Genomic DNA, 24,622 nt, shown 5'->3' on the forward strand with positions numbered 1-24,622 from the left:
CCTAATGTATCCTTCCTTCAGAAACATTGTCTTTATAATAGCTGTAAATGAGATAGACCAAAAACACGACACCCTACACTCAGACATTTGTTTCTAGCGACATATAAAGTAAAATCTTCTTTCAAAGCTATTTATGGTATATTCTCTTTGTGTTTTTGTATTGTTAACCAATTGTATGGCTGCACTTTTTATTCAGTTCTTTTTTATTAAGGTATGGAATTGTTGTCCAAACGTATTCAGTTTGCAAGAAAATACAGTAATACCCTATTCTCCGAATTTATCCCTAAAGGAACAAAGGTGTAGTTCAAGGTTTCACCCAGAAGTGTGATTCTTCTACAGACATTTTATGTTTCAGAAAACAATTATTCTTTCTTGTATCCCAGAAGGCTTGATAATATGATGTGAAGTAAACACTGGATTGACAAAACCTCGATCATCCCCTGATGTACGCAAGTTGATTGTCATCTGGCTCTGTGGCGCAATGGATAGCGCGTTGGACTTCTAAGTGAATTGGCAAAGTCATTCAAAGGTTGTGGGTTCGAATCCCACCAGAGTCGCATTTTTTACTTTCTTTTTCAAACAAGGAACATTATGCATGTGAGGAATGTTTATTTTTGGCCGATGCTTTAATCTTAGTATTTGACCCAAGTTGAACCTATGTATCTAATACAGCATGCAACTGAATCAAAAGCAGTCTGCCTTCCATTGCAACAGGAACATATTGCTCATAAGCAATACAACATCACTGCCAGAAACTTTGCACTTTCCTAATGTATCCTTCCTTCAGAAACATTGTCTTTATAATAGGTGTAAATGAGATAGACCAAAAACACAACACCCTACACTCAGACATTTGTTTCTAGCGACATATAAAGTAAAATCTTCTTTCAAAGCTATTTATGGTATATTCTCTTTGTGTTTTTGTATTGTTAACCAATTGTATGGCTGCACTTTTTATCCAGTTCTTTTTTATTAAGGTATGGAATTGTTGTCCAAACGTATTCAGTTTGCAAGAAAAAACAGTAATACCCTATTCTCCGAATTTATCCCTAAAGGAACAAAGGTGTAGTTCAAGGTTTCACCCAGAAGTGTGATTCTTCTACAGACATTTTATGTTTCGGAAAACAATTATTCTTTCTTGTATCCCAGAAGGCTTGATAATATGATGTGAAGTAAACACTGGATTGACAAAACGTCGATCATCCCTTACTGTACGCAAGTGGATTTTTATCTCCCTCTGTGGCGCAATGGATAGCGTGTTGGACTTCTAAGTGAATTTGCAAAGTCATTCAAAGGTTGTGGGTTTGAATCCCACCAGAGTCGCATTTTTTACTTTCTTATTCAAACAAGGAACATTATGCATGTGAGGAATGTCTTTTTTGGCTGATGCTTTAATCTTAGTATTTGACCCAAGTTGAACCTATGTATCTAATACAGCATGCAACTGAATCAAAAGCAGTCTGCCTTCCATTGCAACAGGAACATATTGCTCATAAGCAATACAACATCACTGCCAGAAACTTTGCACTTTCCTAATGTATCCTTCCTTCAGAAACATTGTCTTTATAATAGCTGTAAATGAGATAGACCAAAAACACAACACCCTACACTCAGACATTTGTTTCTAGCGACATATAAAGTAAAATATTCTTTCAAAACTATTTATGGTATATTCTCTTTGTGTTTTTGTATTGTTAACCAATTGTATGGCTGCACTTTTTATCCAGTTCTTTTTTATTAAGGTATGGAATTGTTGTCCAAACGTATCAGTTTGCAAGAAAATACAGTAATACCCTATTCTCCGAATTTATCCCTAAAGGAACAAAGGTGTAGTTCAAGGTTTCACCCAGAAGTGTGATTCTTCTACAGACATTTTATGTTTCAGAAAACAATTATTCTTTCTTGTATCCCAGAAGGCTTGATAATATGATGTGAAGTAAACACTGGATTGACAAAACCTCGATCATCCCCTGATGTACGCAAGTTGATTGTCATCTGGCTCTGTGGCGCAATGGATAGCGCGTTGGACTTCTAAGTGAATTGGCAAAGTCATTCAAAGGTTGTGGGTTCGAATCCCACCAGAGTCGCATTTTTTACTTTCTTATTCAAACAAGGAACATTATGCATGTGAGGAATGTTTATTTTTGGCCGATGCTTTAATCTTAGTATTTGACCCAAGTTGAACCTATGTATCTAATACAGCATGCAACTGAATCAAAAGCAGTCTGCCTTCCATTGCAACAGGAACATATTGCTCATAAGCAATACAACATCACTGCCAGAAACTTTGCACTTTCCTAATGTATCCTTCCTTCAGAAACATTGTCTTTATAATAGCTGTAAATGAGATAGACCAAAAACACGACACCCTACACTCAGACATTTGTTTCTAGCGACATATAAAGTAAAATCTTCTTTCAAAGCTATTTATGGTATATTCTCTTTGTGTTTTTGTATTGTTAACCAATTGTATGGCTGCACTTTTTATCCAGTTCTTTTTTATTAAGGTATGGAATTGTTGTCCAAACGTATTCAGTTTGCAAGAAAATACAGTAATACCCTATTCTCCGAATTTATCCCTAAAGGAACAAAGGTGTAGTTCAAGGTTGCACCCAGAAGTGTGATTCTTCTACAGACATTTTATTTTTCAGAAAACAATTATTCTTTCTTGTATCCCAGAAGGCTTGATAATATGATGTGAAGTAAACACTGGATTGACAAAACTTCGATCACCCCTTAATGTACGCAAGTTGATTTTCATCTGGCTCTGTGGCGCAATGGATAGCGCGTTGGACTTCTAAGTGAATTGGCAAAGTCATTCAAAGGTTGTGGGCTCGAATCCCACCAGAGTTGCATTTTTTACTTTCTAATTCAAACAAGGAACATTATGCATGTGAGGAATGTTTATTTTTGGCCGATGCTTTAATCTTAGTATTTGACCCAAGTTGAACCTATGTATCTAATACAGCATGCAACTGAATCAAAAGCAGTCTGCCTTCCATTGCAACAGGAACATATTGCTCATAAGCAATACAACATCACTGCCAGAAACTTGGCACTTTTCTAATGTATCCTTCCTTCAGAAACATTGTCTTTATAATAGCTGTAAATGAGATAGACCAAAACACGACACCCTACACTCAGACATTTGTTTCTAGCGACATATAAAGTAAAATCTTCTTTCAAAGCTATTTATGGTATATTCTCTTTGTGTTTTTGTATTGTTAACCAATTGTATGGCTGCACTTTTTATCCAGTTCTTTTTTATTAAGGTATGGAATTGTTGTCCAAACGTATTCAGTTTGCAAGAAAATACAGTAATACCCTATTCTCCGAATTTATCCCTAAAGGAACAAAGGTGTAGTTCAAGGTTTCACCCAGAAGTGTGATTCTTCTACAGACATTTTATGTTTCAGAAAACAATTATTCTTTCTTGTATCCCAGAAGGCTTGATAATATGATGTGAAGTAAACACTGGATTGACAAAACCTCGATCATCCCCTGATGTACGCAAGTTGATTGTCATCTGGCTCTGTGGCGCAATGGATAGCGCGTTGGACTTCTAAGTGAATTGGCAAAGTCATTCAAAGGTTGTGGGTTCGAATCCCACCAGAGTCGCATTTTTTACTTTCTTTTTCAAACAAGGAACATTATGCATGTGAGGAATGTTTATTTTTGGCCGATGCTTTAATCTTAGTATTTGACCCAAGTTGAACCTATGTATCTAATACAGCATGCAACTGAATCAAAAGCAGTCTGCCTTCCATTGCAACAGGAACATATTGCTCATAAGCAATACAACATCACTGCCAGAAACTTTGCACTTTCCTAATGTATCCTTCCTTCAGAAACATTGTCTTTATAATAGCTGTAAATGAGATAGACCAAAAACACGACACCCTACACTCAGACATTTGTTTCTAGCGACATATAAAGTAAAATCTTCTTTCAAAGCTATTTATGGTATATTCTCTTTGTGTTTTTGTATTGTTAACCAATTGTATGGCTGCACTTTTTATCCAGTTCTTTTTTATTAAGGTATGGAATTGTTGTCCAAACGTATTCAGTTTGCAAGAAAATACAGTAATACCCTATTCTCCGAATTTATCCCTAAAGGAACAAAGGTGTAGTTCAAGGTTTCACCCAGAAGTGTGATTCTTCTACAGACATTTTATTTTTCAGAAAACAATTATTCTTTCTTGTATCCCAGAAGGCTTGATAATATGATGTGAAGTAAACACTGGATTGACAAAACTTCGATCACCCCTTAATGTACGCAAGTTGATTTTCATCTGGCTCTGTGGCGCAATGGATAGCGCGTTGGACTTCTAAGTGAATTGGCAAAGTCATTCAAAGGTTGTGGGCTCGAATCCCACCAGAGTCGCATTTTTTACTTTCTAATTCAAACAAGGAACATTATGCATGTGAGGAATGTTTATTTTTGGCCGATGCTTTAATCTTAGTATTTGACCCAAGTTGAACCTATGTATCTAATACAGCATGCAACTGAATCAAAAGCAGTCTGCCTTCCATTGCAACAGGAACATATTGCTCATAAGCAATACAACATCACTGCCAGAAACTTGGCACTTTTCTAATGTATCCTTCCTTCAGAAACATTGTCTTTATAATAGCTGTAAATGAGATAGACCAAAACACGACACCCTACACTCAGACATTTGTTTCTAGCGACATATAAAGTAAAATCTTCTTTCAAAGCTATTTATGGTATATTCTCTTTGTGTTTTTGTATTGTTAACCAATTGTATGGCTGCACTTTTTATCCAGTTCTTTTTTATTAAGGTATGGAATTGTTGTCCAAACGTATTCAGTTTGCAAGAAAATACAGTAATACCCTATTCTCCGAATTTATCCCTAAAGGAACAAAGGTGTAATTCAAGGTTTCACCCAGAAGTGTGATTCTTCTACAGACATTTTATGTTTCAGAAAACAATTATTCTTTCTTGTATCCCAGAAGGCTTGATAATATGATGTGAAGTAAACACTGGATTGACAAAACTTCGATCATCCCTTAATGTACGCAAGTTGATTTTCATCTGGCTCTGTGGCGCAATGGATAGCGCGTTGGACTTCTAAGTGAATTGGCAAAGTCATTCAAAGGTTGTGGGTTCGAATCCCACCAGAGTCGTATTTTTTACTTTCTTATTCAAACAAGGAACATTATGCATGTGAGGAATGTTTATTTTTGGCCGATGCTTTAATCTTAGTATTTGACCCAAGTTGAACCAATGTATCTAATACAGCATGCAACTGAATCAAAAGCAGTCTGCCTTCCATTGCAACAGGAACATATTGCTCATAAGGAATACAACATCACTGCCAAAAACTTTGCACTTTCCTAATGTATCCTTCCTTCAGAAACATTGTCTTTATAATAGCTGTAAATGAGATAGACCAAAAACACGACACCCTACACTCAGACATTTGTTTCTAGCGACATATAAAGTAAAATCTTCTTTCAAAGCTATTTATGGTATATTCTCTTTGTGTTTTTGTATTGTTAACCAATTGTATGGCTGCACTTTTTATCCAGTTCTTTTTTATTAAGGTATGGAATTGTTGTCCAAACGTATTCAGTTTGCAAGAAAATACAGTAATACCCTATTCTCCGAATTTATCCCTAAAGGAACAAAGGTGTAGTTCAAGGTTGCACCCAGAAGTGTGATTCTTCTACAGACATTTTATTTTTCAGAAAACAATTATTCTTTCTTGTATCCCAGAAGGCTTGATAATATGATGTGAAGTAAACACTGGATTGACAAAACTTCGATCACCCCTTAATGTACGCAAGTTGATTTTCATCTGGCTCTGTGGCGCAATGGATAGCGCGTTGGACTTCTAAGTGAATTGGCAAAGTCATTCAAAGGTTGTGGGCTCGAATCCCACCAGAGTCGCATTTTTTACTTTCTAATTCAAACAAGGAACATTATGCATGTGAGGAATGTTTATTTTTGGCCGATGCTTTAATCTTAGTATTTGACCCAAGTTGAACCTATGTATCTAATACAGCATGCAACTGAATCAAAAGCAGTCTGCCTTCCATTGCAACAGGAACATATTGCTCATAAGCAATACAACATCACTGCCAGAAACTTGGCACTTTTCTAATGTATCCTTCCTTCAGAAACATTGTCTTTATAATAGCTGTAAATGAGATAGACCAAAACACGACACCCCACACTCAGACATTTGTTTCTAGCGACATATAAAGTAAAATCTTCTTTCAAAGCTATTTATGGTATATTCTCTTTGTGTTTTTGTATTGTTAACCAATTGTATGGCTGCACTTTTTATCCAGTTCTTTTTTATTAAGGTATGGAATTGTTGTCCAAACGTATTCAGTTTGCAAGAAAATACAGTAATACCCTATTCTCCGAATTTATCCCTAAAGGAACAAAGGTGTAGTTCAAGGTTTCACCCAGAAGTGTGATTCTTCTACAGACATTTTATGTTTCAGAAAACAATTATTCTTTCTTGTATCCCAGAAGGCTTGATAATATGATGTGAAGTAAACACTGGATTGACAAAACCTCGATCATCCCCTGATGTACGCAAGTTGATTGTCATCTGGCTCTGTGGCGCAATGGATAGCGCGTTGGACTTCTAAGTGAATTTGCAAAGTCATTCAAAGGTTGTGGGTTTGAATCCCACCAGAGTCGCATTTTTTACTTTCTTATTCAAACAAGGAACATTATGCATGTGAGGAATGTCTTTTTTGGCCGATGCTTTAATCTTAGTATTTGACCCAAGTTGAACCTATGTATCTAATACAGCATGCAACTGAATCAAAAGCAGTCTGCCTTCCATTGCAACAGGAACATATTGCTCATAAGCAATACAACATCACTGCCAGAAACTTTGCACTTTCCTAATGTATCCTTCCTTCAGAAACATTGTCTTTATAATAGCTGTAAATGAGATAGACCAAAAACACGACACCCTACACTCAGACATTTGTTTCTAGCGACATATAAAGTAAAATCTTCTTTCAAAGCTATTTATGGTATATTCTCTTTGTGTTTTTGTATTGTTAACCAATTGTATGGCTGCACTTTTTATCCAGTTCTTTTTTATTAAGGTATGGAATTGTTGTCCAAACGTATTCAGTTTGCAAGAAAATACAGTAATACCCTATTCTCCGAATTTATCCCTAAAGGAACAAAGGTGTAGTTCAAGGTTTCACCCAGAAGTGTGATTCTTCTACAGACATTTTATGTTTCAGAAAACAATTATTCTTTCTTGTATCCCAGAAGGCTTGATAATATGATGTGAAGTAAACACTGGATTGACAAAACTTCGATCATCCCTTAATGTACGCAAGTTGATTTTCATCTGGCTCTGTGGCGCAATGGATAGCGCGTTGGACTTCTAAGTGAATTGGCAAAGTCATTCAAAGGTTGTGGGTTCGAATCCCACCAGAGTCGTATTTTTTACTTTCTTATTCAAACAAGGAACATTATGCATGTGAGGAATGTTTATTTTTGGCCGATGCTTTAATCTTAGTATTTGACCCAAGTTGAACCAATGTATCTAATACAGCATGCAACTGAATCAAAAGCAGTCTGCCTTCCATTGCAACAGGAACTTATTGCTCATAAGGAATACAACATCACTGCCAAAAACTTTGCACTTTCCTAATGTATCCTTCCTTCAGAAACATTGTCTTTATAATAGCTGTAAATGAGATAGACCAAAAACACGACACCCTACACTCAGACATTTGTTTCTAGCGACATATAAAGTAAAATCTTCTTTCAAAGCTATTTATGGTATATTCTCTTTGTGTTTTTGTATTGTTAACCAATTGTATGGCTGCACTTTTTATCCAGTTCTTTTTTATTAAGGTATGGAATTGTTGTCCAAACGTATTCAGTTTGCAAGAAAATACAGTAATACCCTATTCTCCGAATTTATCCCTAAAGGAACAAAGGTGTAGTTCAAGGTTGCACCCAGAAGTGTGATTCTTCTACAGACATTTTATTTTTCAGAAAACAATTATTCTTTCTTGTATCCCAGAAGGCTTGATAATATGATGTGAAGTAAACACTGGATTGACAAAACTTCGATCACCCCTTAATGTACGCAAGTTGATTTTCATCTGGCTCTGTGGCGCAATGGATAGCGCGTTGGACTTCTAAGTGAATTGGCAAAGTCATTCAAAGGTTGTGGGCTCGAATCCCACCAGAGTTGCATTTTTTACTTTCTAATTCAAACAAGGAACATTATGCATGTGAGGAATGTTTATTTTTGGCCGATGCTTTAATCTTAGTATTTGACCCAAGTTGAACCTATGTATCTAATACAGCATGCAACTGAATCAAAAGCAGTCTGCCTTCCATTGCAACAGGAACATATTGCTCATAAGCAATACAACATCACTGCCAGAAACTTGGCACTTTTCTAATGTATCCTTCCTTCAGAAACATTGTCTTTATAATAGCTGTAAATGAGATAGACCAAAACACGACACCCTACACTCAGACATTTGTTTCTAGCGACATATAAAGTAAAATCTTCTTTCAAAGCTATTTATGGTATATTCTCTTTGTGTTTTTGTATTGTTAACCAATTGTATGGCTGCACTTTTTATCCAGTTCTTTTTTATTAAGGTATGGAATTGTTGTCCAAACGTATTCAGTTTGCAAGAAAATACAGTAATACCCTATTCTCCGAATTTATCCCTAAAGGAACAAAGGTGTAGTTCAAGGTTTCACCCAGAAGTGTGATTCTTCTACAGACATTTTATGTTTCAGAAAACAATTATTCTTTCTTGTATCCCAGAAGGCTTGATAATATGATGTGAAGTAAACACTGGATTGACAAAACCTCGATCATCCCCTGATGTACGCAAGTTGATTGTCATCTGGCTCTGTGGCGCAATGGATAGCGCGTTGGACTTCTAAGTGAATTGGCAAAGTCATTCAAAGGTTGTGGGTTCGAATCCCACCAGAGTCGCATTTTTTACTTTCTTTTTCAAACAAGGAACATTATGCATGTGAGGAATGTTTATTTTTGGCCGATGCTTTAATCTTAGTATTTGACCCAAGTTGAACCTATGTATCTAATACAGCATGCAACTGAATCAAAAGCAGTCTGCCTTCCATTGCAACAGGAACATATTGCTCATAAGCAATACAACATCACTGCCAGAAACTTTGCACTTTCCTAATGTATCCTTCCTTCAGAAACATTGTCTTTATAATAGCTGTAAATGAGATAGACCAAAAACACGACACCCTACACTCAGACATTTGTTTCTAGCGACATATAAAGTAAAATCTTCTTTCAAAGCTATTTATGGTATATTCTCTTTGTGTTTTTGTATTGTTAACCAATTGTATGGCTGCACTTTTTATCCAGTTCTTTTTTATTAAGGTATGGAATTGTTGTCCAAACGTATTCAGTTTGCAAGAAAATACAGTAATACCCTATTCTCCGAATTTATCCCTAAAGGAACAAAGGTGTAGTTCAAGGTTTCACCCAGAAGTGTGATTCTTCTACAGACATTTTATTTTTCAGAAAACAATTATTCTTTCTTGTATCCCAGAAGGCTTGATAATATGATGTGAAGTAAACACTGGATTGACAAAACTTCGATCACCCCTTAATGTACGCAAGTTGATTTTCATCTGGCTCTGTGGCGCAATGGATAGCGCGTTGGACTTCTAAGTGAATTGGCAAAGTCATTCAAAGGTTGTGGGCTCGAATCCCACCAGAGTCGCATTTTTTACTTTCTAATTCAAACAAGGAACATTATGCATGTGAGGAATGTTTATTTTTGGCCGATGCTTTAATCTTAGTATTTGACCCAAGTTGAACCTATGTATCTAATACAGCATGCAACTGAATCAAAAGCAGTCTGCCTTCCATTGCAACAGGAACATATTGCTCATAAGCAATACAACATCACTGCCAGAAACTTGGCACTTTTCTAATGTATCCTTCCTTCAGAAACATTGTCTTTATAATAGCTGTAAATGAGATAGACCAAAACACGACACCCTACACTCAGACATTTGTTTCTAGCGACATATAAAGTAAAATCTTCTTTCAAAGCTATTTATGGTATATTCTCTTTGTGTTTTTGTATTGTTAACCAATTGTATGGCTGCACTTTTTATCCAGTTCTTTTTTATTAAGGTATGGAATTGTTGTCCAAACGTATTCAGTTTGCAAGAAAATACAGTAATACCCTATTCTCCGAATTTATCCCTAAAGGAACAAAGGTGTAATTCAAGGTTTCACCCAGAAGTGTGATTCTTCTACAGACATTTTATGTTTCAGAAAACAATTATTCTTTCTTGTATCCCAGAAGGCTTGATAATATGATGTGAAGTAAACACTGGATTGACAAAACTTCGATCATCCCTTAATGTACGCAAGTTGATTTTCATCTGGCTCTGTGGCGCAATGGATAGCGCGTTGGACTTCTAAGTGAATTGGCAAAGTCATTCAAAGGTTGTGGGTTCGAATCCCACCAGAGTCGTATTTTTTACTTTCTTATTCAAACAAGGAACATTATGCATGTGAGGAATGTTTATTTTTGGCCGATGCTTTAATCTTAGTATTTGACCCAAGTTGAACCAATGTATCTAATACAGCATGCAACTGAATCAAAAGCAGTCTGCCTTCCATTGCAACAGGAACATATTGCTCATAAGGAATACAACATCACTGCCAAAAACTTTGCACTTTCCTAATGTATCCTTCCTTCAGAAACATTGTCTTTATAATAGCTGTAAATGAGATAGACCAAAAACACGACACCCTACACTCAGACATTTGTTTCTAGCGACATATAAAGTAAAATCTTCTTTCAAAGCTATTTATGGTATATTCTCTTTGTGTTTTTGTATTGTTAACCAATTGTATGGCTGCACTTTTTATCCAGTTCTTTTTTATTAAGGTATGGAATTGTTGTCCAAACGTATTCAGTTTGCAAGAAAATACAGTAATACCCTATTCTCCGAATTTATCCCTAAAGGAACAAAGGTGTAGTTCAAGGTTGCACCCAGAAGTGTGATTCTTCTACAGACATTTTATTTTTCAGAAAACAATTATTCTTTCTTGTATCCCAGAAGGCTTGATAATATGATGTGAAGTAAACACTGGATTGACAAAACTTCGATCACCCCTTAATGTACGCAAGTTGATTTTCATCTGGCTCTGTGGCGCAATGGATAGCGCGTTGGACTTCTAAGTGAATTGGCAAAGTCATTCAAAGGTTGTGGGCTCGAATCCCACCAGAGTCGCATTTTTTACTTTCTAATTCAAACAAGGAACATTATGCATGTGAGGAATGTTTATTTTTGGCCGATGCTTTAATCTTAGTATTTGACCCAAGTTGAACCTATGTATCTAATACAGCATGCAACTGAATCAAAAGCAGTCTGCCTTCCATTGCAACAGGAACATATTGCTCATAAGCAATACAACATCACTGCCAGAAACTTGGCACTTTTCTAATGTATCCTTCCTTCAGAAACATTGTCTTTATAATAGCTGTAAATGAGATAGACCAAAACACGACACCCTACACTCAGACATTTGTTTCTAGCGACATATAAAGTAAAATCTTCTTTCAAAGCTATTTATGGTATATTCTCTTTGTGTTTTTGTATTGTTAACCAATTGTATGGCTGCACTTTTTATCCAGTTCTTTTTTATTAAGGTATGGAATTGTTGTCCAAACGTATTCAGTTTGCAAGAAAATACAGTAATACCCTATTCTCCGAATTTATCCCTAAAGGAACAAAGGTGTAATTCAAGGTTTCACCCAGAAGTGTGATTCTTCTACAGACATTTTATGTTTCAGAAAACAATTATTCTTTCTTGTATCCCAGAAGGCTTGATAATATGATGTGAAGTAAACACTGGATTGACAAAACTTCGATCATCCCTTAATGTACGCAAGTTGATTTTCATCTGGCTCTGTGGCGCAATGGATAGCGCGTTGGACTTCTAAGTGAATTGGCAAAGTCATTCAAAGGTTGTGGGTTCGAATCCCACCAGAGTCGTATTTTTTACTTTCTTATTCAAACAAGGAACATTATGCATGTGAGGAATGTTTATTTTTGGCCGATGCTTTAATCTTAGTATTTGACCCAAGTTGAACCAATGTATCTAATACAGCATGCAACTGAATCAAAAGCAGTCTGCCTTCCATTGCAACAGGAACATATTGCTCATAAGGAATACAACATCACTGCCAAAAACCTTGCACTTTCCTAATGTATCCTTCCTTCAGAAACATTGTCTTTATAATAGCTGTAAATGAGATAGACCAAAAACACGACACCCTACACTCAGACATTTGTTTCTAGCGACATATAAAGTAAAATCTTCTTTCAAAGCTATTTATGGTATATTCTCTTTGTGTTTTTGTATTGTTAACCAATTGTATGGCTGCACTTTTTATCCAGTTCTTTTTTATTAAGGTATGGAATTGTTGTCCAAACGTATTCAGTTTGCAAGAAAATACAGTAATACCCTATTCTCCGAATTTATCCCTAAAGGAACAAAGGTGTAGTTCAAGGTTGCACCCAGAAGTGTGATTCTTCTACAGACATTTTATTTTTCAGAAAACAATTATTCTTTCTTGTATCCCAGAAGGCTTGATAATATGATGTGAAGTAAACACTGGATTGACAAAACTTCGATCACCCCTTAATGTACGCAAGTTGATTTTCATCTGGCTCTGTGGCGCAATGGATAGCGCGTTGGACTTCTAAGTGAATTGGCAAAGTCATTCAAAGGTTGTGGGCTCGAATCCCACCAGAGTCGCATTTTTTACTTTCTAATTCAAACAAGGAACATTATGCATGTGAGGAATGTTTATTTTTGGCCGATGCTTTAATCTTAGTATTTGACCCAAGTTGAACCTATGTATCTAATACAGCATGCAACTGAATCAAAAGCAGTCTGCCTTCCATTGCAACAGGAACATATTGCTCATAAGCAATACAACATCACTGCCAGAAACTTGGCACTTTTCTAATGTATCCTTCCTTCAGAAACATTGTCTTTATAATAGCTGTAAATGAGATAGACCAAAACACGACACCCCACACTCAGACATTTGTTTCTAGCGACATATAAAGTAAAATCTTCTTTCAAAGCTATTTATGGTATATTCTCTTTGTGTTTTTGTATTGTTAACCAATTGTATGGCTGCACTTTTTATCCAGTTCTTTTTTATTAAGGTATGGAATTGTTGTCCAAACGTATTCAGTTTGCAAGAAAATACAGTAATACCCTATTCTCCGAATTTATCCCTAAAGGAACAAAGGTGTAGTTCAAGGTTTCACCCAGAAGTGTGATTCTTCTACAGACATTTTATGTTTCAGAAAACAATTATTCTTTCTTGTATCCCAGAAGGCTTGATAATATGATGTGAAGTAAACACTGGATTGACAAAACCTCGATCATCCCCTGATGTACGCAAGTTGATTGTCATCTGGCTCTGTGGCGCAATGGATAGCGCGTTGGACTTCTAAGTGAATTGGCAAAGTCATTCAAAGGTTGTGGGTTCGAATCCCACCAGAGTCGCATTTTTTACTTTCTTTTTCAAACAAGGAACATTATGCATGTGAGGAATGTTTATTTTTGGCCGATGCTTTAATCTTAGTATTTGACCCAAGTTGAACCTATGTATCTAATACAGCATGCAACTGAATCAAAAGCAGTCTGCCTTCCATTGCAACAGGAACATATTGCTCATAAGCAATACAACATCACTGCCAGAAACTTTGCACTTTCCTAATGTATCCTTCCTTCAGAAACATTGTCTTTATAATAGCTGTAAATGAGATAGACCAAAAACACGACACCCTACACTCAGACATTTGTTTCTAGCGACATATAAAGTAAAATCTTCTTTCAAAGCTATTTATGGTATATTCTCTTTGTGTTTTTGTATTGTTAACCAATTGTATGGCTGCACTTTTTATCCAGTTCTTTTTTATTAAGGTATGGAATTGTTGTCCAAACGTATTCAGTTTGCAAGAAAATACAGTAATACCCTATTCTCCGAATTTATCCCTAAAGGAACAAAGGTGTAGTTCAAGGTTTCACCCAGAAGTGTGATTCTTCTACAGACATTTTATTTTTCAGAAAACAATTATTCTTTCTTGTATCCCAGAAGGCTTGATAATATGATGTGAAGTAAACACTGGATTGACAAAACTTCGATCATCCCTTAATGTACGCAAGTTGATTTTCATCTGGCTCTGTGGCGCAATGGATAGCGCGTTGGACTTCTATGTGAATTGGCAAAGTCATTCAAAGGTTGTGGGTTCGAATCCCACCAGAGTCGTATTTTTTACTTTCTTATTCAAACAAGGAACATTATGCATGTGAGGAATGTTTATTTTTGGCCGATGCTTTAATCTTAGTATTTGACCCAAGTTGAACCAATGTATCTAATACAGCATGCAACTGAATCAAAAGCAGTCTGCCTTCCATTGCAACAGGAACATATTGCTCATAAGGAATACAACATCACTGCCAAAAACTTTGCACTTTCCTAATGTATCCTTCCTTCAGAAACATTGTCTTTATAATAGCTGTAAATGAGATAGACCAAAAACACGACACCCTACACTCAGACATTTGTTTCTAGCGACATATAAAGTAAAATCTTCTTTCAAAGCTATTTATGGTATATTCTCTTTGTGTTTTTGTATTGTTAACCAATTGTATGGCTGCACTTTTTATCCAGTTCTTTTTTATTAAGGTATGGAATTGTTGTCCAAACGTATTCAGTTTGCAAGAAAATACAGTAATACCCTATTCTCCGAATTTATCCCTAAAGGAACAAAGGTGTAGTTCAAGGTTGCACCCAGAAGTGTGATTCTTCTACAGACATTTTATTTTTCAGAAAACAATTATTCTTTCTTGTATCCCAGAAGGCTTGATAATATGATGTGAAGTAAACACTGGATTGACAAAACTTCGATCACCCCTTAATGTACGCAAGTTGATTTTCATCTGGCTCTGTGGCGCAATGGATAGCGCGTTGGACTTGTAAGTGAATTGGCAAAGTCATTCAAAGGTTGTGGGTTCGAATCCCACCAGAGTCGTATTTTTTACTTTCTTATTCAAACAAGGAACATTATGCATGTGAGGAATGTTTATTTTTGGCCGATGCTTTAATCTTAGTATTTGACCCAAGTTGAACCTATGTATCTAATACAGCATGCAACTGAATCAAAAGCAGTCTGCCTTCCATTGCAACAGGAACATATTGCTCATAAGCAATACAACATCACTGCCAGAAACTTGGCACTTTTCTAATGTATCCTTCCTTCAGAAACATTGTCTTTATAATAGCTGTAAATGAGATAGACCAAAACACGACACCCCACACTCAGACATTTGTTTCTAGCGACATATAAAGTAAAATCTTCTTTCAAAGCTATTTATGGTATATTCTCTTTGTGTTTTTGTATTGTTAACCAATTGTATGGCTGCACTTTTTATCCAGTTCTTTTTTATTAAGGTATGGAATTGTTGTCCAAACGTATTCAGTTTGCAAGAAAATACAGTAATACCCTATTCTCCGAATTTATCCCTAAAGGAACAAAGGTGTAGTTCAAGGTTTCACCCAGAAGTGTGATTCTTCTACAGACATTTCATGTTTCAGAAAACAATTATTCTTTCTTGTATCCCAGAAGGCTTGATAATATGATGTGAAGTAAACACTGGATTGACAAAACCTCGATCATCCCCTGATGTACGCATGTTGATTGTCATCTGGCTCTGTGGCGCAATGGATAGCGCGTTGGACTTCTAAGTGAATTGGCAAAGTCATTCAAAGGTTGTGGTTTTGAATCCCACCAGAGTCGCATTTTTTACTTTCTTATTCAAACAAGGAACATTATGCATGTGAGGAATGTCTATTTTTGGCCGATGCTTTAATCTTAGTATTTTTCCCAAGTTGAACCTATGTATCTAATACAGCATGCAACTGAATCAAAAGCAGTCTGCCTTCCATTGCAACAGGAACATATTGCTCATAAGCAATACAGCATCACTGCCAGAAACTTTGCACTTTCCTAATGTATCCTTCCTTCAGAAACATTGTCTTTATAATAGCTGTAAATGAGATAGACCAAAACACGACACCCTACGCTCAGACATTTGTTTCTAGCGACATATAAAGTAAAATCTTCTTTCAAAGCTATTTATGGTATATTCTCTTTGTGTTTTTGTATTGTTAACCAATTGTATGTCTGCACTTTTTATCCAGTTCTTTTTTATTAAGGTATGGAATTGTTGTCCAAACCAATTCACTTGGCAAGAAAATACTGTAATACCCTATTCTCCGAATTTATCCCTAAAGGAACAAAGGTGTTGTTCAAGGTTTCACCCAGAAGTGTGATTCTTCTACAGACATTTTATGTTTCCGAAAACAATTATTCTTTCTTGTATCCCAGAAGGCTTGATAATATGATGTGAAGTAAACACTGGATTGACAAAACTTCGATCACCCCTTAATGTACGCAAGTTGATTTTCATCTGGCTCTGTGGCGCAATGGATAGCGCGTTGGACTTCTAAGTGAATTGGCAAAGTCATTCAAAGGTTGTGGGCTCGAATCCGACCAGAGTCGCATTTTTTACTTTCTAATTCAAACAAGGAACATTATGCATGTGAGGAATGTTTATTTTTGGCCGATGCTTTAATCTTAGTATTTGACCCAAGTTGAACCTATGTATCTAATACAGCATGCAACTGAATCAAAAGCAGTCTGCCTTCCATTGCAACAGGAACATATTGCTCATAAGCAATACAACATCACTGCCAGAAACTTTGCACTTTCCTAATGTATCCTTCCTTCAGAAACATTGTCTTTATAATAGCTGTAAATGAGATAGACCAAAAACACAACACCCTACACTCAGACATTTTTTTCTAGCGACATATAAAGTAAAATCTTCTTTCAAAGCTATTTATGGTATATTCTCTTTGTGTTTTTGTATTGTTAACCAATTGTATGGCTGCACTTTTTATCCAGTTCTTTTTTATTAAGGTATGGAATTGTTGTCCAAACGTATTCAGTTTGCAAGAAAATACAGTAATACCCTATTCTCCGAATTTATCCCTAAAGGAACAAAGGTGTAGTTCAAGGTTTCACCCAGAAGTGTGATTCTTCTACAGACATTTTATGTTTCAGAAAACAATTATTCTTTCTTGTATCCCAGAAGGCTTGATAATATGATGTGAAGTAAACACTGGATTGACAAAACTTCGATCATCCCTTAATGTACGCAAGTTGATTTTCACCTGGCTCTGTGGCGCAATGGATAGCGCGTTGGACTTCTAAGTGAATTGGCAAAGTCATTCAAAGGTTGTGGGTTCGAATCCCACCAGAGTCGTATTTTTTACTTTCTTATTCAAACAAGGAAAATTATGCATGTGAGGAATGTTTATTTTTGGCCGATGCTTTAATCTTAGTATTTGACCCAAGTTGAACCAATGTATCTAATACAGCATGCAACTGAATCAAAAGCAGTCTGCCTTCCATTGCAACAGGAACATATTGCTCATAAGGAATACAACATCACTGCCAAAAACTTTGCACTTTCCTAATGTATCCTTCCTTCAGAAACATTGTCTTTATAATAGCTGTAAATGAGATAGACCAAAAACACGACACCCTACACTCAGACATTTGTTTCTAGCGACATATAAAGTAAAATCTTCTTTCAAAGCTATTTATGGTATATTCTCTTTGTGTTTTTGTATTGTTAACCAATTGTATGGCTGCACTTTTTATCCAGTTCTTTTTTATTAAGGTATGGAATTGTTGTCCAAACGTATTCAGTTTGCAAGAAAATACAGTAATACCCTATTCTCCGAATTTATCCCTAAAGGAACAAAGGTGTAGTTCAAGGTTGCACCCAGAAGTGTGATTCTTCTACAGACATTTTATTTTTCAGAAAACAATTATTCTTTCTTGTATCCCAGAAGGCTTGATAATATGATGTGAAGTAAACACTGGATTGACAAAACCTCGATCATCCCCTGATGTACGCAAGTTGATTGTCATCTGGCTCTGTGGCGCAATGGATAGCGCGTTGGACTTCTAAGTGAATTGGCAAAGTCATTCAAAGGTTGTGGGTTCGAATCCCACCAAAGTCGCATTTTTTACTTTCTTTTTCAAACAAGGAACATTATGCATGTGAGGAATGTTTATTTTTGGCCGATGCTTTAATCTTAGTATTTGACCCAAGATGAACCTATGTATCTAATACAGCATGCAACTGAATCAAAAGCAGTCTGCCTTCCATTGCAACAGGAACATATTGCTCATAAGCAATACAACATCACTGCCAGAAACTTTGCACTTTCCTAATGTATCCTTCCTTCAGAAACATTGTCTTTATAATAGCTGTAAATGAGATAGACCAAAAACACGACACCCTACACTCAGACATTTGTTTCTAGCGACATATAAAGTAAAATCTTCTTTCAAAGCTATTTATGGTATATTCTCTTTGTGTTTTTGTATTGTTAACCAATTGTATGGCTGCACTTTTTATCCAGTTCTTTTTTATTAAGGTATGGAATTGTTGTCCAAACGTATTCAGTTTGCAAGAAAGTACAGTAATACCCTATTCTCCGAATTTATCCCTAAAGGAACAAAGGTGTAGTTCAAGGTTTCACCCAGAAGTGTGATTCTTCTACAGACATTTTATGTTTCAGAAAACAATTATTCTTTCTTGTATCCCAGGAGGCTTGATAATATGATGTGAAGTAAACACTGGATTGACAAAACTTCGATCATCCCTTAATGTACGCAAGTTGATTTTCACCTGGCTCTGTGGCGCAATGGATAGCGCGTTGGACTTCTAAGTGAATTGGCAAAGTCATTCAAAGGTTGTGGGTTCGAATCCCACCAGAGTCGTATTTTTTACTTTCTTATTCAAACAAGGAACATTATGCATGTGAGGAATGTTTATTTTTGGCCGATGCTTTAATCTTAGTATTTGACCCAAGTTGAACCAATGTATCTAATACAGCATGCAACTGAATCAAAAGCAGTCTGCCTTCCATTGCAACAGGAACATATTGCTCATAAGGAATACAACATCACTGCCAAAAACTTTGCACTTTCCTAATGTATCCTTCCTTCAGAAACATTGTCTTTATAATAGCTGTAAATGAGATGGACCAAAAACACGACACCCTACACTCAGACATTTGTTTCTAGCGACATATAAAGTAAAATATTCTTTCAAAACTATTTATGGTATATTCTCTTTGTGTTTTTGTATTGTTAACCAATTGTATGTCTGCACTTTTTATCCAGTTCTTTTTTATTAAGGTATGGAATTGTTGTCCAAACCAATTCACTTGGCAAGAAAATACTGTAATACCCTATTCTCTGAATTTCTCCCCAAGCGAACAAAGGTGCAGTTCAAGGTTTCGCCCTGAACTGTGATTCTTGCTACAGACATTTTATGTTTCAGAAAACAATCATTCTTTCATGTATCCCAGAAGGCTTGATAATATGATGTGAAGTAAACACTGGATTGACAAAACCTCGATCATCCCCTGATGTACGCAAGTTGATTGTCATCTGGCTCTGTGGCGCAATGGATAGCGCGTTGGACTTCTAAGTGAATTGGCAAAGTCATTCAAAGGTTGTGGGTTCGAATCCCACCAGAGTTGCATTTTTTACTTTCTTATTCAAACAAGGAACATTATGCATGTGAGGAATGTTTATTTTTGGCCGATGCTTTAATCTTAGTATTTGACCCAAGTTGAACCTATGTATCTAATACAGCATGCAACTGAATCAAAAGCAGTCTGCCTTCCATTGCAACAGGAACATATTGCTCATAAGCAATACAACATCACTGCCAGAAACTTTGCACTTTCCTAATGTATCCTTCCTTCAGAAACATTGTCTTTATAATAGCTGTAAATGAGATAGACCAAAAACACGACACCCTACACTCAGACATTTGTTTCTAGCGACATATAAAGTAAAATATTCTTTCAAAACTATTTATGGTATATTCTCTTTGTGTTTTTGTATTGTTAACCAATTGTATGGCTGCACTTTTTATACAGTTCTTTTTTATTAAGGTATGGAATTGTTGTCCAAACGTATTCAGTTTGCAAGAAAATACAGTAATACCCTATTCTCCGAATTTATCCCTTAAGGAACAAAGGTGTAGTTCAAGGTTTCACCCAGAAGTTTGATTCTTCTACAGACATTTTATGTTTCAGAAAACAATTATTCTTTCTTGTATCCCAGAAGGCTTGATAATATGATGTGAAGTAAACACTGGATTGACAAAACCTCGATCATCCCCTGATGTACGCAAGTTGATTGTCATCTGGCGCTGTGGCGCAATGGATAGCGCGTTGGACTTCTAAGTGAATTGGCAAAGTCATTCAAAGGTTGTGGGTTCGAATTCCACCAGAGTCGCATTTTTTACTTTCTTATTCAAACAAGGAACATTATGCATGTGAGGAATGTTTATTTTTGGCCGATGCTTTAATCTTAGTATGTGACCCAAGTTGAACCTATGTATCTAATACAGCATGCAACTGAATCAAAAGCAGTCTGCCTTCCATTGCAACAGGAACATATTGCTCATAAGCAATACAACATCACTGCCAGAAACTTTGCACTTTCCTAATGTATCCTTCCTTCAGAAACATTGTCTTTATAATAGCTGTAAATGAGATAGACCAAAAACACGACACCCTACACTCAGACATTTGTTTCTAGCGACATATAAAGTAAAATCTTCTTTCAAAGCTATTTATGGTATATTCTCTTTGTGTTTTTGTATTGTTAACCAATTGTATGGCTGCACTTTTTATCCAGTTCTTTTTTATTAAGGTATGGAATTGTTGTCCAAACGTATTCAGTTTGCAAGAAAGTACAGTAATACCCTATTCTCCGAATTTATCCCTAAAGGAACAAAGGTGTAGTTCAAGGTTTCACCCAGAAGTGTGATTCTTCTACAGACATTTTATGTTTCAGAAAACAATTATTCTTTCTTGTATCCCAGGAGGCTTGATAATATGATGTGAAGTAAACACTGGATTGACAAAACTTCGATCATCCCTTAATGTACGCAAGTTGATTTTCACCTGGCTCTGTGGCGCAATGGATAGCGCGTTGGACTTCTAAGTGAATTGGCAAAGTCATTCAAAGGTTGTGGGTTCGAATCCCACCAGAGTCGTATTTTTTACTTTCTTATTCAAACAAGGAACATTATGCATGTGAGGAATGTTTATTTTTGGCCGATGCTTTAATCTTAGTATTTGACCCAAGTTGAACCAATGTATCTAATACAGCATGCAACTGAATCAAAAGCAGTCTGCCTTCCATTGCAACAGGAACATATTGCTCATAAGGAATACAACATCACTGCCAAAAACTTTGCACTTTCCTAATGTATCCTTCCTTCAGAAACATTGTCTTTATAATAGCTGTAAATGAGATGGACCAAAAACACGACACCCTACACTCAGACATTTGTTTCTAGCGACATATAAAGTAAAATATTCTTTCAAAACTATTTATGGTATATTCTCTTTGTGTTTTTGTATTGTTAACCAATTGTATGTCTGCACTTTTTATCCAGTTCTTTTTTATTAAGGTATGGAATTGTTGTCCAAACCAATTCACTTGGCAAGAAAATACTGTAATACCCTATTCTCTGAATTTCTCCCCAAGCGAACAAAGGTGCAGTTCAAGGTTTCGCCCTGAACTGTGATTCTTGCTACAGACATTTTATGTTTCAGAAAACAATCATTCTTTCATGTATCCCAGAAGGCTTGATAATATGATGTGAAGTAAACACTGGATTGACAAAACCTCGATCATCCCCTGATGTACGCAAGTTGATTGTCATCTGGCTCTGTGGCGCAATGGATAGCGCGTTGGACTTCTAAGTGAATTGGCAAAGTCATTCAAAGGTTGTGGGTTCGAATCCCACCAGAGTTGCATTTTTTACTTTCTTATTCAAACAAGGAACATTATGCATGTGAGGAATGTTTATTTTTGGCCGATGCTTTAATCTTAGTATTTGACCCAAGTTGAACCTATGTATCTAATACAGCATGCAACTGAATCAAAAGCAGTCTGCCTTCCATTGCAACAGGAACATATTGCTCATAAGCAATACAACATCACTGCCAGAAACTTTGCACTTTCCTAATGTATCCTTCCTTCAGAAACATTGTCTTTATAATAGCTGTAAATGAGATAGACCAAAAACACGACACCCTACACTCAGACATTTGTTTCTAGCGACATATAAAGTAAAATATTCTTTCAAAACTATTTATGGTATATTCTCTTTGTGTTTTTGTATTGTTAACCAATTGTATGGCTGCACTTTTTATACAGTTCTTTTTTATTAAGGTATGGAATTGTTGTCCAAACGTATTCAGTTTGCAAGAAAATACAGTAATACCCTATTCTCCGAATTTATCCCTTAAGGAACAAAGGTGTAGTTCAAGGTTTCACCCAGAAGTTTGATTCTTCTACAGACATTTTATGTTTCAGAAAACAATTATTCTTTCTTGTATCCCAGAAGGCTTGATAATATGATGTGAAGTAAACACTGGATTGACAAAACCTCGATCATCCCCTGATGTACGCAAGTTGATTGTCATCTGGCGCTGTGGCGCAATGGATAGCGCGTTGGACTTCTAAGTGAATTGGCAAAGTCATTCAAAGGTTGTGGGTTCGAATTCCACCAGAGTCGCATTTTTTACTTTCTTATTCAAACAAGGAACATTATGCATGTGAGGAATGTTTATTTTTGGCCGATGCTTTAATCTTAGTATGTGACCCAAGTTGAACCTATGTATCTAATACAGCATGCAACTGAATCAAAAGCAGTCTGCCTTCCATTGCAACAGGAACATATTGCTCATAAGCAATACAACATCACTGCCAGAAACTTTGCACTTTCCTAATGTATCCTTCCTTCAGAAACATTGTCTTTATAATAGCTGTAAATGAGATAGACCAAAAACACGACACCCTACACTCAGACATTTGTTTCTAGCGACATATAAAGTAAAATCTTCTTTCAAAGCTATTTATGGTATATTCTCTTTGTGTTTTTGTATTGTTAACCAATTGTATGGCTGCACTTTTTATCCAGTTCTTTTTTATTAAGGTATGGAATTGTTGTCCAAACGTATTCAGTTTGCAAGAAAATACAGTAATACCCTATTCTCCGAATTTATCCCTAAAGGAACAAAGGTGTAGTTCAAGGTTTCACCCAGAAGTGTGATTCTTCTACAGACATTTTATGTTTCAGAAAACAATTATTCTTTCTTGTATCCCAGAAGGCTTGATAATATGATGTGAAGTAAACACTGGATTGACAAAACCTCGATCATCCCCTGATGTACGCAAGTTGATTGTCATCTGGCTCTGTGGCGCAATGGATAGCGCGTTGGACTTCTAAGTGAATTGGCAAAGTCATTCAAAGGTTGTGGGTTCGAATCCCACCAGAGTCGCATTTTTTACTTTCTTATTCAAACAAGGAACATTATGCATGTGAGGAATGTTTATTTTTGGCCGATGCTTTAATCTTAGTATGTGACCCAAGTTGAACCTATGTATCTAATACAGCATGCAACTGAATCAAAAGCAGTCTGCCTTCCATTGCAACAGGAACATATTGCTCATAAGCAATACAACATCACTGCCAGAAACTTTGCACTTTCCTAATGTATCCTTCCTTCAGAAACATTGTCTTTATAATAGCTGTAAATGAGATAGACCAAAAACACGACACCCTACACTCAGACATTTGTTTCTAGCGACATATAAAGTAAAATCTTCTTTCAAAGCTATTTATGGTATATTCTCTTTGTGTTTTTGTATTGTTAACCAATTGTATGGCTGCACTTTTTATCCAGTTCTTTTTTATTAAGGTATGGAATTGTTGTCCAAACGTATTCAGTTTGCAAGAAAATACAGTAATACCCTATTCTCCGAATTTATCCCTAAAGGAACAAAGGTGTAGTTCAATGTTTCACCCAGAAGTGTGATTCTTCTACAGACATTTTATGTTTCAGAAAACAATTATTCTTTCTTGTATCCCAGAAGGCTTGATAATATGATGTGAAGTAAACACTGGATTGACAAAACTTCGATCATCCCTTAATGTACGCAACTTGATTTTCATCTGGCTCTGTGGTGCAATGGATAGCGCATTGGACTTCTAAGTGAATTGGCAAAGTCATTCAAAGTTTGTGGGTTCGAATCCCACCAGAGTCGCATTTTTTACTTTCTTATTCAAACAAGGAACATTATGCATGTGAGGAATGTTTATTTTTGGCCGATGCTTTAATCTTAGTATTTGACCCAAGTTGAACCTATGTATCTAATACAGCATGCAACTGAATCAAAAGCAGTCTGCCTTCCATTGCAACAGGAACATATTGCTCATAAGCAATACAACATCACTACCAGAAACTTGGCACTTTTCTAATGTATCCTTCCTTCAGAAACATTGTCTTTATAATAGCTGTAAATGAGATAGACCAAAACACGACACCCTACGCTCAGACATTTGTTTCTAGCGACATATAAAGTAAAATCTTCTT

The 24,622-nt window shown here is 36.1% G+C and overlaps 18 non-coding genes across 18 annotated transcripts; all 18 read left to right on the forward strand.

Annotated features, from left to right (window-relative positions):
* Positions 1-467: 467 nt before the first annotated feature.
* TRNAR-UCU (transfer RNA arginine (anticodon UCU)) lies at positions 468-557 on the forward strand. The gene is given in 2 exon segments: positions 468-504; positions 522-557. It is a non-coding gene; the product is annotated as a tRNA-Arg (tRNA).
* A 1,440-nt stretch (positions 558-1,997) lies between these two features.
* On the forward strand, positions 1,998-2,087 carry TRNAR-UCU (transfer RNA arginine (anticodon UCU)). The gene is given in 2 exon segments: positions 1,998-2,034; positions 2,052-2,087. It is a non-coding gene; the product is annotated as a tRNA-Arg (tRNA).
* Positions 2,088-3,528: 1,441 nt separating this feature from the next.
* TRNAR-UCU (transfer RNA arginine (anticodon UCU)) lies at positions 3,529-3,618 on the forward strand. The gene is given in 2 exon segments: positions 3,529-3,565; positions 3,583-3,618. It is a non-coding gene; the product is annotated as a tRNA-Arg (tRNA).
* Positions 3,619-5,059: 1,441 nt separating this feature from the next.
* On the forward strand, positions 5,060-5,149 carry TRNAR-UCU (transfer RNA arginine (anticodon UCU)). The gene is given in 2 exon segments: positions 5,060-5,096; positions 5,114-5,149. It is a non-coding gene; the product is annotated as a tRNA-Arg (tRNA).
* A 1,441-nt stretch (positions 5,150-6,590) lies between these two features.
* TRNAR-UCU (transfer RNA arginine (anticodon UCU)) lies at positions 6,591-6,680 on the forward strand. The gene is given in 2 exon segments: positions 6,591-6,627; positions 6,645-6,680. It is a non-coding gene; the product is annotated as a tRNA-Arg (tRNA).
* Positions 6,681-7,355: 675 nt separating this feature from the next.
* TRNAR-UCU (transfer RNA arginine (anticodon UCU)) lies at positions 7,356-7,445 on the forward strand. Its single transcript is given in 2 exon segments — positions 7,356-7,392; positions 7,410-7,445. It is a non-coding gene; the product is annotated as a tRNA-Arg (tRNA).
* A 1,441-nt stretch (positions 7,446-8,886) lies between these two features.
* Positions 8,887-8,976, forward strand: TRNAR-UCU (transfer RNA arginine (anticodon UCU)). Its single transcript is given in 2 exon segments — positions 8,887-8,923; positions 8,941-8,976. It is a non-coding gene; the product is annotated as a tRNA-Arg (tRNA).
* A 1,441-nt stretch (positions 8,977-10,417) lies between these two features.
* On the forward strand, positions 10,418-10,507 carry TRNAR-UCU (transfer RNA arginine (anticodon UCU)). The gene is given in 2 exon segments: positions 10,418-10,454; positions 10,472-10,507. It is a non-coding gene; the product is annotated as a tRNA-Arg (tRNA).
* Positions 10,508-11,948: 1,441 nt separating this feature from the next.
* TRNAR-UCU (transfer RNA arginine (anticodon UCU)) lies at positions 11,949-12,038 on the forward strand. Its single transcript is given in 2 exon segments — positions 11,949-11,985; positions 12,003-12,038. It is a non-coding gene; the product is annotated as a tRNA-Arg (tRNA).
* A 1,441-nt stretch (positions 12,039-13,479) lies between these two features.
* On the forward strand, positions 13,480-13,569 carry TRNAR-UCU (transfer RNA arginine (anticodon UCU)). The gene is given in 2 exon segments: positions 13,480-13,516; positions 13,534-13,569. It is a non-coding gene; the product is annotated as a tRNA-Arg (tRNA).
* Positions 13,570-14,245: 676 nt separating this feature from the next.
* Positions 14,246-14,335, forward strand: TRNAR-UCU (transfer RNA arginine (anticodon UCU)). The gene is given in 2 exon segments: positions 14,246-14,282; positions 14,300-14,335. It is a non-coding gene; the product is annotated as a tRNA-Arg (tRNA).
* A 676-nt stretch (positions 14,336-15,011) lies between these two features.
* Positions 15,012-15,101, forward strand: TRNAT-UGU (transfer RNA threonine (anticodon UGU)). Its single transcript is given in 2 exon segments — positions 15,012-15,048; positions 15,066-15,101. It is a non-coding gene; the product is annotated as a tRNA-Thr (tRNA).
* A 2,206-nt stretch (positions 15,102-17,307) lies between these two features.
* TRNAR-UCU (transfer RNA arginine (anticodon UCU)) lies at positions 17,308-17,397 on the forward strand. Its single transcript is given in 2 exon segments — positions 17,308-17,344; positions 17,362-17,397. It is a non-coding gene; the product is annotated as a tRNA-Arg (tRNA).
* A 1,442-nt stretch (positions 17,398-18,839) lies between these two features.
* TRNAR-UCU (transfer RNA arginine (anticodon UCU)) lies at positions 18,840-18,929 on the forward strand. Its single transcript is given in 2 exon segments — positions 18,840-18,876; positions 18,894-18,929. It is a non-coding gene; the product is annotated as a tRNA-Arg (tRNA).
* A 677-nt stretch (positions 18,930-19,606) lies between these two features.
* TRNAR-UCU (transfer RNA arginine (anticodon UCU)) lies at positions 19,607-19,696 on the forward strand. Its single transcript is given in 2 exon segments — positions 19,607-19,643; positions 19,661-19,696. It is a non-coding gene; the product is annotated as a tRNA-Arg (tRNA).
* A 1,442-nt stretch (positions 19,697-21,138) lies between these two features.
* TRNAR-UCU (transfer RNA arginine (anticodon UCU)) lies at positions 21,139-21,228 on the forward strand. The gene is given in 2 exon segments: positions 21,139-21,175; positions 21,193-21,228. It is a non-coding gene; the product is annotated as a tRNA-Arg (tRNA).
* Positions 21,229-21,905: 677 nt separating this feature from the next.
* TRNAR-UCU (transfer RNA arginine (anticodon UCU)) lies at positions 21,906-21,995 on the forward strand. Its single transcript is given in 2 exon segments — positions 21,906-21,942; positions 21,960-21,995. It is a non-coding gene; the product is annotated as a tRNA-Arg (tRNA).
* A 1,442-nt stretch (positions 21,996-23,437) lies between these two features.
* Positions 23,438-23,527, forward strand: TRNAR-UCU (transfer RNA arginine (anticodon UCU)). The gene is given in 2 exon segments: positions 23,438-23,474; positions 23,492-23,527. It is a non-coding gene; the product is annotated as a tRNA-Arg (tRNA).
* The last annotated feature ends 1,095 nt before the right edge of the window (positions 23,528-24,622 follow it).

This window comes from Ambystoma mexicanum (assembly GCF_040938575.1).
Source record: "Ambystoma mexicanum isolate Mex_15411 chromosome 12 unlocalized genomic scaffold, UKY_AmexF1_1 Mex_chr12_unloc.1, whole genome shotgun sequence".
Lineage (NCBI taxonomy): Eukaryota > Metazoa > Chordata > Amphibia > Caudata > Ambystomatidae > Ambystoma > Ambystoma mexicanum.